Raw genomic sequence first — 17,768 nt, forward strand, 5'->3', positions numbered from 1 at the left:
AGGGGTGTCAATTTGTGTCAATACAACAATGAAATATTTGGGACAGTACAATTTAAATGCAATGAGACATGACTAAATAAATACACAGTAAACAGTTGCAGTCATTGTGTACTAGAAGGCAGTATATGCAATCATTCAAGGCAACCAATAACACACTCAAACAGTATATGATGTGTTGAGTCACAGAGACATCCTGTCACATGTTCATGAAGCAGTCAGTTACTGCATTCATACAACTGATTTACAGATTTGTGAGAACTATAATTCAGAGAATCATGAAGTGGATAATTTGTACATCTCTGCTAGGGTTTAAACAAGAATCTGTACTCCCAGAAGCACTCCTTAACTTGGAAGATTCTGATGTCTGTGCAGTCGCTGAAACATAGTTCAAAGCCACAGAAGCACCCCGGCTGTGCAAGGCTACAATACCTTCCATATTTTCAGACCACAAACTGAGCATGAAAGAACCAAAGGAGAAGGTGTATCCATCTTCATTAAGGGTAAATACACATTGAGAATGGTCAAAGAGTATGATTCTGTCAAACTACACCATGTCCAATTAACCATAGGCAAAATCCCCTACCACATCATTGCTAGCTATGGATCCCCCAACATGAACCAGGAAAAGCATACCACATACCTGGACTTACTGGATTAATTTACCATACAGCCAAACTCCTTACTCATGGGTGATTTTAATTATCCTATAATTGACTGGGAAACATACATGACCACAAACATGCTGGCTCAGAGATTTTTGAACTTTGTCAATGCAAATTCTCTGGAACAGCTAGTCAGCACACCCATGAGGGGCTCAAATGTCCTGGACACAGGTGCACACTAAAATGGGACAGCATGGCACCCCCCATGTGATATCCTCCCTGGTAAGATAGGACCATAAATATGTATCTTTCGATGTAATTATAAGGCCAGATACCCCATCTAGCATAAAAATGCTTAAGACTTTTTCCAAGACAGATTACCTCCTACTAAGTAATGGTATAAGAAGCTTCAAAACCCTCTCAAATACAGAAAACACAGACTCCTATTTAGAGGTGTACACCAACACCCTGTATAACCATTTAAGTAGTTGTATAGAATTGGCTGTACCCAACCAGATTAAAACCAGGTCTTGATGGAAAAACAAGCCATCTTGATGGACCCCTAGTATAAACAGGCTATACAACAAAAGAAAGAAACTAATGTCCAAAACCAAGAGGGAACTGGCCCAGCTGAGGAAGAAATCCCTTTCTAGTCTAAACAAACAAATTAGAGATCATGTCAAGTCCTTCAAACCTAATTATGAAGCAAAAATAGCCTCCCTAGTTAAGGATAATCACAAGGCATTCTTTAACTAGTTCCAAAATCTAAAGGGGAATACCCAGATAAATCAAACTACACTAGGGTCACTCGCTCCATGGATCTTAATCTAGCCTCTGACATGAACAAATCATGCTGGAGAAACAGATAGATCTCCCAGAGACTACCCCTTCTCTGGAAAAAGCTTCCCATTCAAGTGAAGCACAGCTCCCCTGACCCTCTTCAGACACAACCTTGATCAATGGATGTATGACAGTAAGTTCACTTCTGGAGTGGCACCCATGTCCCTCATGGACAGAGGCAGTCGGTGTTAATTACCATAGACTCATACCTCTGTGAACTTTGCTCACCTAACTACTGACAACTGAGGCAACTCAGGATAAATATCACTAGGCTTGTAAGGGCTTTTGGGCAGTTAGCCTAGTAACCTCCTATGAACCTATGAGCCAGTGAACCTTCAGTACAAGCCTGTAAATTAAAGAAGTAGAATTCAGTGTGCAGTAAACAACTATGAAGGATGATATTTTATTTGATATTTTGGAAAATATACTAGCTTGTTTATAGAGCTTCAGGGTGTTGTACAAGAATTTATTCAGTATACTGAACTGAGCACTGAAATGCAAATGATGTAAAATATGGTACTGTCAGGGGAGGTAAGTGAAAAGAAAAAAGTTCTACTTCTCATCAAAATGCACCACATTTGCCTTGCTGGAATTTGTCTTATGCCATGTGTTATTTATTCTGACAATAAATTACCTGAGACAATTCCTGAAACACATGTGGCTAGAGTTAAATGCAAAGAGAGACAGAGAGAGTGACAATGAGACATAGACTGGGATTCATGAATACCTGCTCATTGCATTAAGCTCATGTGTGCAAAGAGCAGCGATGACTAGTTTACAATTTAGAAAACAGAAGTACATGTAGCAGCTGGCTGCAAAACAAAGGTTAGCAGCTAAATATTTTAATGAGCATATAAATAGCTGAGTTTCATGCTAATGAAGCAAAAAATTATGGCAAAGCAATTCAGAAATGTATAATATGAGAGCAAACATGTCACGCTCGCTTTAGCTCTGAATTCAAGCACCTGCCAGAATACTGCCATATGAAAACTCTTAAAAATGCTAGGGTTTGCTGCAGCAATTATAAATCTATATTGTGGAATAGCTCTCAAACAAGGTGCGGCTGCTGCTGCCAGACTTCGGCCTAGTAGGTACAGGGTGTTCAGACCACATTTGACCTAGAGTAGACTACATGAAATAAAAATAATAGATTACTACAGGTGGACATGGATACTGTAGAACAACTAGTGGGCATTTTTAATCCTCACCTAAGGCCCTGTAGGAATCATGTAAAACCCATCCCACTGGAAACCAAGTTATGTGTAGCTTTACTTATACTAGCTACAGGAACTTTTCAGTGATCCACATGGGGGTTTCAGAAGCTTCTTTCTCAAGAATACTCAACCAGTTCCTCAATGCAATGCTACAACATTTGATTGGATCATATCAGGTTTCCAAGACCTCAGAGGAGACAACTAGCACTGAGCCAAATTTCTATGCCATAGCACATTTTCTTGAGTGATTGGATGCCATAGACTGCACCCACATTGAAATCAAAGCCCCACCTGGTGAACTGGGAAGGAGATACATAAACAGAAACAGAAAATGTTATCACTCCATCAACTGTCGGGTGGTCTGTAATTCACAAGGTATTATCTATAATGTATATGTAGATCACATGGGCAGTTTACATGACTTCCACCTGTACCACAAGGACATCTAGTTGAGGATGCAGGATAGGCATTATAACCTTGCTCATGACTCCAGTGAGAAACTCACATAACCCCATTGGGCATTATTACAGCAATGCACATGCACAGACTAGAGATACCATGCAGCATCTGTTGAGGCTGCATAAGTCATGGTTCTATTTTCTAGGCATATCTGGAGGTGGTCTGCAATATGACCTAGCCACCTCTGCCAAAATACTGACTGTCTGTGCCATCTTATATATCTTGCATAACATAATACACATGAAGCAGTTGTACCAGGGTGTCCCAGGACAGGGAATGCAGTTCCAAGCACCCCAGGGAGGGCCAGCAGACACAGATGGGGGGTCAGATGAGGAACCTGCTGCCAGGTACCTTATGCATCAAGCGTAAGTGGCCCTTTGTCAAACAAATCCACAGGAGGTCACCATCATCTGCAGAGGTAAGTGATCAAGCATAGTTAAAGAACCTTATAACTAAAAACAAAAGAAGTTATTTAAGACTCAATTGACAAATTAGAATTCAACAGTATAAGGAAAAAAGTTGTTTCACAAAAACATGCATGGCCTCCTCACTATTGTGCATCAGGTATGAGCAGCCCAAGTCAGACACCTCAGCAGGGTAATCTCAACATAATCTGCCCAATGGGCTGAGCAAGCTAGACTACATAAGTACTACTAGTACTAGTACTAGTATTACTAGTATTACTACTACTACTGAAACTATGGCCACTACAACTGCATTTCCTGTAGCATTTGAGGTGACAAAGTCTTACAGCCACGTTTCTCACCTAAAGTGGACATTGAAGAATACATACATACATTTCATTCCATTCCATTTCTGTGCTTTCTGTCACTCAAATGTGCTTATTGGGGTTGTCCGTTGTTGTGCACAAACCACTATATGCAAGATCTGAATCAGGTACCAATTCCCTGCCAGTTTTCCCAACATCTTTAAGAAAATATAGCAAGTGATAGAGAGGGTAGTGCTCCATTTAGAGCACAGAGGTGGTGTGAGGAGAGTCCAAGATTTTTGCTGAACTCCTTGTTAAATGTTATATCCAAAGGCTGCTACAGGATAACTATACCCAGTTTCAGTACAAGGCTAAAACTTGAAATAACTTAGCTAAGACAGTCACCAGTGCAACTGGCATGACACACAAAAGTGAACAATGCTATCATCATTAAAGTGGCTTATAAAAGTGCAAGCAGGAACTCATTCACTGATGGAAAGATAATTATCAGACCCACAACCTACCTTAGTTGAATGGTCCAGACAGTACCATACCATGACTTACCAACACAAACAGGTATTCATGTTTTAGTCTGCTCTGTGTAGCTTCTGCAGAGATTGAAGGAAACAGAGAAGTGCATCAGGACAGACTACAATTCCTCAGACAGGCATGGTGTAAGTTTATGTGTTGTCTCTCCCCATCCCCCCTCCCCCACATCTCATTTTTTCTTTAATGATTTGGACTAGAATTCCTGCTGCAATATGACCACCAGCACAGGGAGCTACACCAGCCACGGGGGCTGGAAAAAGAAAAAAGTGAAAATGTAGTCATACTCTAGCAAAACACACTGAAACACTCTTTCCACCTCACAAGCCCTCCTCCCATACAAAACTCTGAAATACAAGTCATATCACTCAAGCTCAACTATCACAAATAATTTGCATTATAACAGTCTATAGCCCATCTAGCATTAACATTTTAATAGCAGCAGAAATCTGCAGATGGGTGACAACAACTATAAAACAAGAAACACTAATTCTTGGTGGCATAAACATAGACTGTCAAAGCATTAATGATGACTTACCCTACAATGCCATAAATGTCTATGGCTTCTCCCAACTCATAGAAACTCTTAGAAGACTTAATAGTGTCCCTCAGCCATACAACCTCAGGCTGGATACTCACTAATTCTCCAGATAATATCATAGCTAGTCCCTTATTGACCATTCTCCTACTTACATAATCAGAGGCAGGTTAACTATTTATAAACAGCAAACCTATAAACAAGTGCAGAGACTTACATCATTTAACAAAGACAAGGACACTATCCCTTAGGATCAAAGGTTCATATCTTCATACTAGGCTATCTGCCCTAGGGCATTTATAAGCCTTAGCTAGCAGTTTTTTTTTTACGCCACCCTTTAGATTGAAGGATTATTATGCCCATTATTTTTGCCTGCCTCTGTCTCCTGACACTGATGTATCCCCTGGGGTATACGTCCCCGTCATCCCATCCATTGGTCGAATTTCTCTTGAACAAGGCCAGCTGGGTGCTTCACATGTCACGGGAGTTTATTCCACGGGGAGGGCCTCTGGGTGATGAATCATCCCTCCAGCACGTCCCTATTTATGGCCGCCTCCGGGGTTTAAGTCTCGTGCTCTTGTGGATCTAATGGACACTTAGATTTTTTGGAGAGACATGATGATTTTCAGGGGTTGATGGACATGGCCTTGTAGTTGGAGGGTCAGGTACTGAGCAATGCTGATGCGGTGATGAGAGCTGGGAGTAAGCTCTTGCTTGCATAGGGCAGCATTTGAGAGGATTTTTTTTTTTTTTTTTTATTTGGGCTGTTGAGGAACTTTTGGGTTTGGGTCAGTGCTGTTAGTCCAGGGCAGCATAGGGATGAAATCAAACATTCCAAATGATGTGAGTACAGGAAGATGATGATGACCCTTGATGATGATGTGAAACCCTGATGACCCTTCGTGAAAATGATGAAGGTGGGTTCAAGGTCTTTTTGGCTTTTGGGTGTCTTTCTGAAACATGGGTGTCAAATGAAAGGTTACTATCAACCTTTACTGTCCACCTGTGCCACCTGGATGGTGGTAGCTTGGTAGGTGCTTTTTCCCAAGGTAGTTGAGGGTAAGCTTTATGACTACTTTTTTTTTATGCTTTAGCATGGTTATTTTTTTTTTTTGGTGGCTTCTATGAGACCCCCTTCTGAAGGATATCGGTATGATTATGTTTTTATTTTGATATCTAGTTTACATTCAATCATCAAACAACTGTCATGTTTGCCTCTCCCTCTGTGTTTGCCCTGAACTTCTGAAAAGTAGATGGCCTGCCTGAACCCACCACCCACAGGGACCCTTGGACGCACTCCCAGGGCCAACCCCTGTGGGACATGGCCTGTTACAGCAACCCTGTGGGTTGTGTCGTATAGGTTTTGTGCAACAGCATCTTGTGACGTATGGGTTTACATTTAAGCTGGTGAGTTTTTCTATGATGCCCGTTTTAGGGTATCATGGAAAAACTTGCCTGCCAGGTCAAAGGTAGGACTGGACTGCCTAAGGTTCATCAGTTGGTTTGGTGACTGTTCAAAAAAGAAAGCCAAATAAAAAAGGCATCAATTACACTTGACAAAGCCAAATTGGGTTTGATTCCATAAGTTTGTCCCTGTGTCTTTGTCTTATTTCAGGTCGTTGATGTTCTCCTCCAGTGGTTTCACCCACCTGGAGGCACCACCTTTGGATAATTAGTTTCAGGGGCTGTTGCACCATTCCTTTCGCACGTATCCTGAGTGAGGCGCATACAAACGGGGACACCATATGATTTACACCACACTCAATGAGCTAGTGGCCGCTGCTGTGAGGGTTTAATTCCTCCAATGAGCGCGGTGCACACACTAGCTGGGGACACACTGCCCCTGACCATGGATGCTGTGTTTTTGCCTTGGAGAGCTGTTTTACTGTTTTTGGATAGCATTTGAGCTGTTTCTCTCTGGGTATAGATATTTCTTCCTTTGGGGAGGGGGTTTGAGAACCTGATCATTCTTGCCAGTTCTGTGTATAATGAAATGTTTCCTTATTGGGTTTCTTTTCTCTTCTTTGAAAGATTTCTTTCAATTATTTTTCGGATTTTCTTTTTCCAAAATTATACTTGGAATCCCAGTCTTCTTGTCTTAGTTTTTTTTACTTCCATTGTTTTTTTCTTCCTTTTGCCTTTTTTTATGAGATCTTAGTTTTTTTTTGAGTTACTTAGCTTGATTTAGTTTTTTTTTACCTTTAAGGATCCTTCCTTTGTTTGTAATAGCTTTTGTTTTGTGTTGTAGAGCTGAGTTTGAAGCCAGACAACCACCCAGGTAGATGTTTTTTGTTTGTGATGTTTTTTTTTGGGCATGTTGGATTGGCTCTGTGTGTGAAGTGCTGATATTGCCAGTCTAAGTGTGGTGGCGGCTTTAGTGGGGCGGTGAATGAGGGTTTGACTGAACCAAGGGGTGTTGAAGGGGACCAAGTGAAAGTTTGCCCTGGTCTTTCTTTGAAGTTCTTTGTGATGAGATGGTTGATGGGATTGGGAGATAAACTACCAGACTGGAAACTATTACAATTTCTCCCTACGTAAAGGGCCATATCATTTTTCATTTCTTCTATCCTTGATCACCTCGATGTCCAAGCACCTTTCTGTACTAAATGATTCAAAACAAAACTAGCATCTTAACTATCCAAAGAAACTAAAAAAATAAGAACCAAACAGAGAATGCATGGACAGCTTGTTTCAAAAACAAAACAATTCTCAACCAACAAATCTATAGACACCTCAGGAATACAACTAAATGCAAAATTAAACATAACAAAAAAACTTACCTTATAAATCTCTAAAACACAAATAAACATAACACAAAGGTCTTTTGGTCCACAATAAATAACTTCCTACACCAAGGATGATCCATGCAACCAAACCCTTCCTTCACTTTCAAAAAAAAAGAAAAGAAAACAACTCTATTTTTGAAAGCTGGATGTGACGATGTGGAGTGTTGCCATCAGTGTCAGGGAGAATACGGCGGTGCTGTGTAACATATGCCTGCATAGTTAGATGGGGTTTTGTAAATAATTTTGTGTCATTTGACTGTCACACTGACTTGTAGCAATGCTTGTGTTAAAAAATGTATCCACAGTGTTATTATAAGTAATTAAATGTTTATGTTTAAACAAAGAATTCTGGATGGGAAGAGTAGAAGTTTTTGAAATTGTTATATAGCGTTCAGATAGTGCAACAGATCTTAACAAAGCTCTGAGAATGTGTATTGTACCAGAGTCAGGTGATCAAATGTGATGTCAGTCTATAACCAGCACTAAGAGGTTGGAACTCGCACAGCAGCTTGTTTTGTTTTCTTTGGAACCTGATATAAAAATCTATGACAGTTGTTCAGTTAGTTAGTTGTTGCTCAGTTCAGTATTAGTTTGAAGCTCATCACCTTGCCTTGTGGAAGCGAGCATCTCAGCATCTAATCTTGCCTTGCTGTAATAATTAAGTTAGCTAGGGAACAGTTATTCTTTAGACAGGAAATATAGTTAGAGTAGTTATGTAGTGATTTTCTGCATCTGTTTGAATCTGTCCAGCTATGTTATTTTTATTTTTCCTATGATAAAACTCTGATGTTTATTATACTAAGATATTTAGTATTCTCTTGATTTCTATTTTATTATTTATTATTAAATATTTTTATACTTTGCACTATGGCTGGTCTTTTAGAAAATACTTTTAACATCTTGAGAGTACTTGTGCTTATTTTAGTGACACTGTGACCACTCCAAAATCCTTGCTGCTTTGGTTACACTCTACTATTTATATTAGTAGTGATTTTACTCAGTATAATTTGATACCCTTATAAGAGCTTTAGAGTAGTCGACTGGTGGCAGCATGTTTAGCTTATAGTCTGAGTAGAAGGGGCCACAGCCAGTAAATCTTTACCAGCTTTTCCCAGGATTGTGTGTATGTGAAAATCAAATACCCAAGTGTGGGTGTGTCAACTACTTGGAACTGGGACACAGTACTCCAAATTGAGTCTTGTTTGCGATCTGGAGAGACAGAAAGTCCAGTCCCAGGTCTGGAATGGGTTCCCTGTGTGCCCTTGGGGGAAATTGTGCTTGATGCAAAGAGCTGCATCTGAAAATACTGTGTGAATTCATTCCTGTTTTTAGCGACCATCTCTCACCGGTGTCATTGGTGAGGATTGAGGCTCCTTGATTACTGGCCTGGGGTAGAGAGGCCGTCACACTATTATTTTAATTTAAGCTAATAGTCTATTTTATTTTTTTGTTGGACACTTGAAACTCCACAAATGTACATGTGTGGAGGTCTGATGTGCTTCTAGTTAAAAAAAAAACGAAATCAGCATACTTCGCTTGCTGGGCTGTTTTGAAAACAGCATTGCTTGGGGTTCACAAATTCAGGCCCACCAGTCAGTATAGTACTTGAAGACATCTCTCTGCAACTACTTCTCCAGGCTGCTGCATAAAGCAGCAAGACGTCCTGTGTGCATGTATGTTTGTATGTATGCACCTGTGAGGGGGGTGGGCTAGCATATCTCTCAAATGTCCCTGACTTTGCAGCATTTTGTTCTCTTTCTACAGGTATTGTGCAGGTTTTTGTGTAGAAAAAAATATTTACTTTTGTAACATCTTTGCAGCAGAAGTTATCTGTATAAGCTGTTGGGCAGGTTGTACTTTAACATAATGGTTTTAAGAAGCATGGGAAAGTGTCAGAAAGAATTCAGTGTGGGTTTTGCTGTTATACTGAGGTAACATCAGGGCTTATTATCAGGCAATGCTTAGGAACTAGTTCATTCTGTCTCTAATTCATTTTATTTTCCTGTAAGAACATTTCAAGATTGTTATGTGAGCTGAGGGGAGAGGTACTGGTTCATAGTACTGGCCCAGGGCACTGGTTTCTGGAGCTAATGGGCATTGTGTGTTTTGCAAGAAAACTTATTCATTTGTCAGGATAAAGGACCTGTTGTTTGACTTGTGTGTTTAAAACAGCTTGCTCCCTTACAATGTTTTTCAGGTGGATACCCTCATATAAAAAAAAAAGAAAAAATGCTTGGAGGACAAGCTATTAATGCTGATTATCAATGTTAAGTTTTTTTCCCGAATATAATAGGTCTTGTACATATTTTTAATCCTGGCAGGGTCAAACCAGATACTTTAGGAAGTTAGGTAGTGAGTATGGCAGCTTTTTGTGTTTGAAAGTATTTTGTTATGAGGGCTGTTTTTGGATAAAATTGTTTATTTTCATCTAATAGGACATGCTCTATTTTTTATTTGACAGGGTCAAAACAAATACTATAGGACATTATGCAGTGGGTATGGGGGTTGTTTCTGGGTAAAATTATTTGGGTATGGGGGGTTGTTTGTGGATGATGAATCTAATCTGTCTTACACTATTTTATATCTTGATAGAGTCAAACCAAATACTTTAGGTAGGTTGGGAGTGAATAGGGAGTGATCATGGATGCTATTTGTTGATTAAATGATGGCCCTGCTATTTACTCTTACAATTCTGGCTTTGCAGAACTACTGTGCATTTAGCTGATGTAAGATGAAATACAAGCTATGACTCTACTACTTCTATTCTCCTCCATTTCTACTATTCTCTTGCTCTTACATACTTCCACTAATGACCACTGTCCTTTTCCTCCACACCAACTAATCTCCCATTTCATAATAAAGGGAGCTGAAACTCTTCCTTTTGCTCCATTCTCTATAACTCAGCATAACATGTCCTTTCTATTCTTTTCGCTTTATTTCAACAAATCATATCTACAATTTTTTCTCTAAGTCTGGATTAATAATGTCCTACTACAACACTGTTTTTCATTTATACAACTGCACTTATATTTATATTTCCTGCTGTCTGTTGTTTTATCTGTTGTCTTTAATTTATGTTATTGTACTATAGCTGTATCATTGTATTTCTGTGGGAAAGAGTTTTGGAGCTTTTCTACCTGGGTCTCTCCTGAAAAGGGGTAACTTCATTCCCTAGTTATACCAACCTGGTAAACAAAGGCAAGTAAATAAATAATAAAATAATGGCTTCATCAACAGACATGATGTGGGTAATTCAACATAAGTGTAACTCTTACATGGCTACAGGAGTCTTATGACTCAAACACATTGTAAGTAAGTCATGTGGATTCAAACACACCACAGAGTAGAGTGCCGACCTGGATTGACAGGAGTTCGAATCTGGCAATGTATGTGTATAAAAGAGTAGTGCCAGGCAGAACTGGCTTGTCAAACATATGGCAATTTGGCTGACTCACACTTGTGTGAACAACAGCATGGTGAAGGGATTTTACACCCTCAAGCTACATTTTAGGGTAGGCTTACCATTGCACCACACTGCTGAGGTAATCCCTTCAAGTGTGTGTGCTTAATGACATTTCATATATGATTAGTTCTGTGGCATTAGTGTGTGAGTCTAGAAAGGTGTAACAATTGAGTGTGTAAGAGAATGTTAACAGTCAGGACTGGCTTCTACAAGATAATTTTTCCATGTGTATAGTTTGACTTACTGAAAACATTTACAACTGGGGAGAGAAAGGCCAAGTTCTGTACTCCCTTTAATAGAAGCCATATGCATTCAAACAATGCTCAGGTTAACCTTTGAAGTGTCTGTTGGCTGACAACTGTTATATGATTTCTTGTGTGTCATTATCAGTAACTGCACAGGTCTAGGGGAACTTGATATATACTGCATATGTTTAAATCCAGTAGTGTATGCCTTTTATTAATTTGATCACAATATAGTGGTAGCAGGTAATATGGCACATTCAAAAGATTTTGGTGTGTGTCATGCTACATAAAGGTAACAAATAGTGGCATAGGACCTACGTTATAATATTTTGTTATGCGTTTTGGATGCGTAGGTGATGTTCATTCAGTAATTGCTGTACTTTCTTCTGAGCACGCCCAGTATAATGATGTATGTATTATATTTTCCTGTAGCATGACGGTTAGCACAAAGCAACATAAGTAATTAGTGGTGATGAAGAATTATTGTAATTTATCATTCTGCGGTAAAACCTGCTAAGAATTTGTTTCCAGCAGCAGGGCTGTGATGACTGTCAAGCAATGGAGGTAGTGGGCAATGCAAGGAAGATACCAACATTATTATAGGCCAGTGTGTACCTGTTGCATGTAAACTCTAGCAGTTTCCACAGTTTACATACAACCTGATGGTACTGTTGTACCTGTCTTTGAGGTATGTTGCATGTTATGATGCAAGTATTGTGATGGTATGTTGCACAATGCTCTACTCAGTAGACATTTTTTATTTACAATATGATGGTGAAATTCCTTCAGAGGTATAATTTGTCATACTTTATTAACTGTGTTTGTGTGGCAGCAGCAGGTAGTACAAAATGCTTTCCACTCCAGTCACATAAAATAAATTGAAACTGTGCATGCAGCTGTTGTCTTTGCACACTACTGACGTTACGCACATTTTGTTGTGATTATATCTCCTTGAAGGTAACTCTCATGAGTGGTCTTCCTTTCACATATTTAGTCATGTCCCTAGACATACATTGACATGCATCCATACACCTACACAACAGACACTACTAGACTGCCTCCACATGAACTGAGTATGACACGATTCCCATCTTAACAAATTTTTCATGACTTGCCCCTCATCTCCTGTCTACATACATCTCATCTGTTACAGTTTACAAATCTGAAACAATGTATTGCACCATAATTTCTGTTTATTTTCTCTTCAACATGACAGTTCTGTTTCTGAGGGGATATCCTTGTGAATTGTACTGCATACTGATTTGGGGATGTATGTCTGTTTCACCTCCCACCCTTCACAACATGCTCATTGTTGCTACAATTGTTGTTATATCGATCATCAGTACTTGTATGGGCAGTATGTCCAGGTGTTGCTTCATGTTCTCAATTTGTCCACAAATTTATGTATGGGATTTTCTATTACTCCTGCTTTGGTACTTTGATACATATAAGACATGGAAATATGTAATATTGTGCTAATTTAACTTCTGTTCCAACAACACATTTTTTCCTTCTGAACATTTAATGCCTGTGTTTTCTTTAAAATGTCAGTAAAGTTCCCACATGTTCACTACTGCATTCACTGCAATGTACAACTGTATCAACCCTCCTTGTAAACTTGTTTTGTTAGGTTCCCCTTGCTTTTGTGTATTCTAAATTGACCTATCTGTTATTGTGTCATACACTCTTTTTCCCTTACTAATTACAGGTTTGTGTACACTCCTTTGTTTACATTGTGTACACAAGCCATGCCTTACCTCAGTGTGGCCTTGCGCCTATATTCTAGACTCAAGCTGGAGCTGCTTAACGGGTGGAGCCTTGCATATTCGATTAGCAATGCTGTTCATCATGCACAACTGGCTGATCATGTTGGCACCAGTGCAATGACTTTAATGAATCCCCAGGACAATTTTTTGGCCTGGTTTGTCTTATCAAATCAAAGTAATGGTGAAAAACTATCAGACTTACAGCACATTTTATAAAAAATAATGCTAAAGAGGAAATGTTTCTATGAGAAATACCTGACAGGCCATGATGTAAAGTAGGACACAGACACACACACACACACACACACACACACACACACACACACACACACACACACACACACACACACAAACACATGCACAAAAAAAGAAAATAACATATAACTTATAGGAGAGATTCCAAGGATGATATCCTTGGTTAACGTAACATATTGACAAGAAACAGACTCCACAGTTTAGAAAAAAAAAGGTTGCAAGTGGGGTGGCAGAGCATTCATTTGTGAAACTTGCTCTCTTGAGGATTTACTACTGAATGCTCTATGCTTCCAAAGGTCAAGTGCAAACCCCATATTTTGAATGTCAGAATGCCAAATACCAGCATTACTAACTGTCCAAACTTGCTCCCCTTCCAAACCCATGTTAGAGCTTGATCCTAGGTCTGGAGCAGTAGGCAGTTTTGGCATTTGAAATAGTTTTAGGGTTTGCCAGTATATGACAGAAATTCAGGGAAAGGTTTCAGTGAATGCTCATCTCCAACTTGGCAGCATCAAGCATTCAATAGTAAACCATCTTCAGTGTCTGTTGCACAAAGAATGGGCTTAAACAAATGTCTTCTTGCAGATGACATGAAAATGTGAATATGTGTAGTAGTGTCAATGGATAAGATTTGTTAGGCAAGATGCGAACAGACTTTACAAAGTAAATGAAATGTTCAGATGTGAGGTAGCTTTGATTCAATGCAAACTTTGCAAGAAAATGAATGAATAAACCAAGACAAGGATGATGGGCTTTACGATAGGCATGCACTGGTTAACAGAGGCACAGAGACCACTCTTTAAATTAGCATGGGTCTCTGAGATAGGTCAGAGTAGGCTGGGTCTGACAGGGCCTCAAAAGGAGAATCCAAGGCCTCAAACACCTACCCTACACAGATAGGCGAAAAGCCCTGTCCCTCTACTCAGTTTCATACAGACTCCTCAGAGGTGACCTCTGTCTGGCATACAAAGCAATCTCAGACCTCGCCTTGATGGAACTGCTGCATATCCACAAGTCAAGCTCCACTCGAGCAACCCATACGTGCGACCTCAACCTGGTCTGTGATATCAATAGAACTTGTTGGGGGACAGATTTGTGTCCCAGAGACCCCCAATCTGTGCAATAGACTCCCTCTCCACGTCAAGTAGAGAACCTCATTATCCCTTTCTAAGCGCAACCTGGATGACTGGATGGGAAACAGAAAATACACTCCTGGGATTTCGCCTGTGCTGTGTCCTTGCTGGACAGGGGCTCTGGATGCTGACTTGTCTAAAAATGGGCTTAACTCTTGCCTAAGATTATAAGGGCCTTAGGGCCAATAGCCTAGTAACCTCCTATGAACCTATGAACTGGCAAATACCCATTTTTTTTTTTTGAAAACATTAGTCAATGTGACCAAATCATCTAAAGACAACTTTTACACCATACAGTAGCTATTCCTGGTATGACTGGTATGATGCTCAGTCTGTAATCCTTTGCAATGACATCTGATAAATCCGCAACTGAAGTATTGAACAGATAATGAAAAAATGGACTCGGTGCAAACTATCCAACAAAAAAATGTTGAGTTGGTCTTTCCCAATATAAACATTCGTATCCCCATTATCAGCATCAACTCATTTTGTCCGGCTTTATCTAGTAGGTCCTGCAACTGCTGCATGAATGTCCTCTTTTATTCTCCATAACAATCTTGCTGTGGGGCACAATCTGGGATTATAAATATTACCCTTTCTTTAAACTGGAGTCTGATTGCCATGAATCTGTCACTTGTTCTGATGACATCTCTCACTGTCTTCAGAAGCCTCCCCTTCACCAAGGTTCCCACATCATTTCTAGTCTGTTCTCCCACTAAGTAGTAGACTTTGGATTCCACACCAAGTGGCTTTGCTGCACTGCCCTTCTACCTTGTTTCCAGGATACACAGGATGTCCAGTATCATCCTTACCATCAGGTCATCCAAGCTGCATCCTGTCAGTGAATCTATATGTAATGTAACAAACCTTAGTTCGTGTTTGGCTGGCTGATTGGTTTTATGGTAAGCTTTCACTCAACAGGGCTATCCCAGGTAACCTAGGTTAGGCAAATAGACATCAACCTGTCAGCAGCTTCTTGACCCAGGGATGATAGGCTTTATGATAGACATATATCAGTGGTGGTTCCAGGTTCCTTATTGTGCCAAGGAACAAAAGGTGGACAGTTCATAACTGGTGGGGCATGCAGGACATGTGGGAAAAATACCAAAACACTATACCAATAAAGCATAGAATACATGATTCATGGTAACAACTCACCTGTAATCCATTGTTAAAAATGAAAGACCATTTCCCTACAAAATAACAGTGAACACCATAATCTTATCAATCATAACAATATTTACAATACAGCAAAAAATGCTAATTTGTCATGTCAAGGATTATGGTTTGGATGAAGTGTTTTTGTGCAGTAGTGTAAAGTGTCGAAGGTGAAGCTACCAATACAGCAGAGAGAGAGAGAAAAATGTCAAGTGCGAAGATGTTTTTGCCTCAGCAGAAAGAAAAAAATATCATTGACCCAAATTCAAGAGCAGAAACTAGGACTTATTTTGTTCTGTGCTGCATTGTAAATAACTATTTAAAAAAAACAGCATATTTTGCCGACATTCAATATAAAACACACATCCTCCCACTGCAGACACTAGTGAATAGCAACTTAGTATAAATGTCCGTTAAAAGTTCTTTGAAGTAGAAGCAAGAATGGTCAGTTAAGAGTTCCTGAAGTACAATGATAGTTTTGACACCTCAGGAAGAATGCGGGAGAGGGTCTGTCTGCACTTGGACTAAAAACTGGAAGTCTCAAAACATGCTGCTTAGTTAGTTTACTTTGCAAAGCATTTACAACTACTGTTAAAGGGGTAAGAGCTGCTATGAGAACACAAATCAGAGTAATTCAAACAAAAAAGTGAAAATGAAAACAGGTTCCATAAGCTGTGCAAGATGCCTGGGACTCAAATTACTGCCATTCTATTTACATGGAAGTTAAAAAAATGACTTCCTTCCGTCCAGCATGACTCATAAAGAGGGCTAAAGTAAGTTCTGGGAAAATAAAACTCTAAGATCACATTATAGCAACAGACCTAATGAGATATAATACTCCTAACATTGCTTTATAGTATCACTCCAACTGTCTAATCAATAAAAAACTGTCTTCTGCCATGGATATCAGCTTTTCCAATATCTCCGTTACCAGCTTGGAGGATACAGGCATACAGGCATATTGAGACAATGTAGAAATTGCCTCATGTTTACTGACAACCAGCTAATTCTCAAACAGATATGGTATGTGCGAGAAGTATTTACACTATGTGACTGGAGGCAAAGCTCTCAAATAAAAGTACTCCTAATGTCAATCAGGCTGTCAGTAGCACACACTGCACCCATCACACACAATTCAAAGCAGACACATAGACCCACGTATGCTGACACACTTAAATGTAACCTTCCTAAAACCCAAAGACCTCCTAGGTGAAGTACACATAACAAATATCCTCAGCAGCCCAGAATGCACTGTTTCAAAACAACACCCACATCAACACATACAGCTACATCTCATGGAGCCTCTACATCTAAGCCCATAAGGCAAGCCACCACTCAATCCTCCATCCTGGTCATTGGATAATCCATTGTGAGACACACTGATGTCCCTCTCACCATGATGAGTATGGAGAAAGTCATGGTCAGTTTCTTATCCAGGGATAGGATCTGCCACATTAAGCACATGCACAGGTCATCTGACCACAGGTACCAGTGTGATTCAGTTATAGTCCATGTGGATGCAAGTGACCTGAGACATACCTCTCTAGATTATATGAAGAGAGACATCATGGAGCTATAGGAATATGTGTCCCTGGCTGGTATGCATCTAGCTTAGAGTACCATTTTACCTTCTCCAAGGAAGATGCCACAATATGAACAAAAGATGACTGACTTTAATAATTGTCTAAGTTTCTAGTGTCATTCTAAAAGTGTGCAATATCTGTCAGAATGGAAGGAGATGGTCAACAGACCACGCTGCTTTTCCTCAGATAGTCTACCCCACTCCCTTCTAGGCTTTTGAATATCAGCTAAAACATTGTCTTCCCCCATACTGCCTTTTTGTAGGCAATGCCAAACTGAATGTACTTCTGACATAGCAAATCAAAACCAAGAAAATCTAAAGGCATTACCCCTCAATGCTAGGAGTCTAAACAAAACACTCCACTCTCTAGAAGCTCTCTTCACCCTAGGGGATGCTGACATCTGTGCAGTCATTGAGACATGGTTTAAAGCCAGGAAGACCATACCAAAAGGGCAAGGTTATAATGCCTTCC

The sequence above is a fragment of the Protopterus annectens genome, chromosome 3.part1, assembly GCF_019279795.1.
Source record: "Protopterus annectens isolate FY-2018-M chromosome 3.part1, PAN1.0, whole genome shotgun sequence".
Classification (NCBI taxonomy): domain Eukaryota; kingdom Metazoa; phylum Chordata; order Ceratodontiformes; family Protopteridae; genus Protopterus; species Protopterus annectens.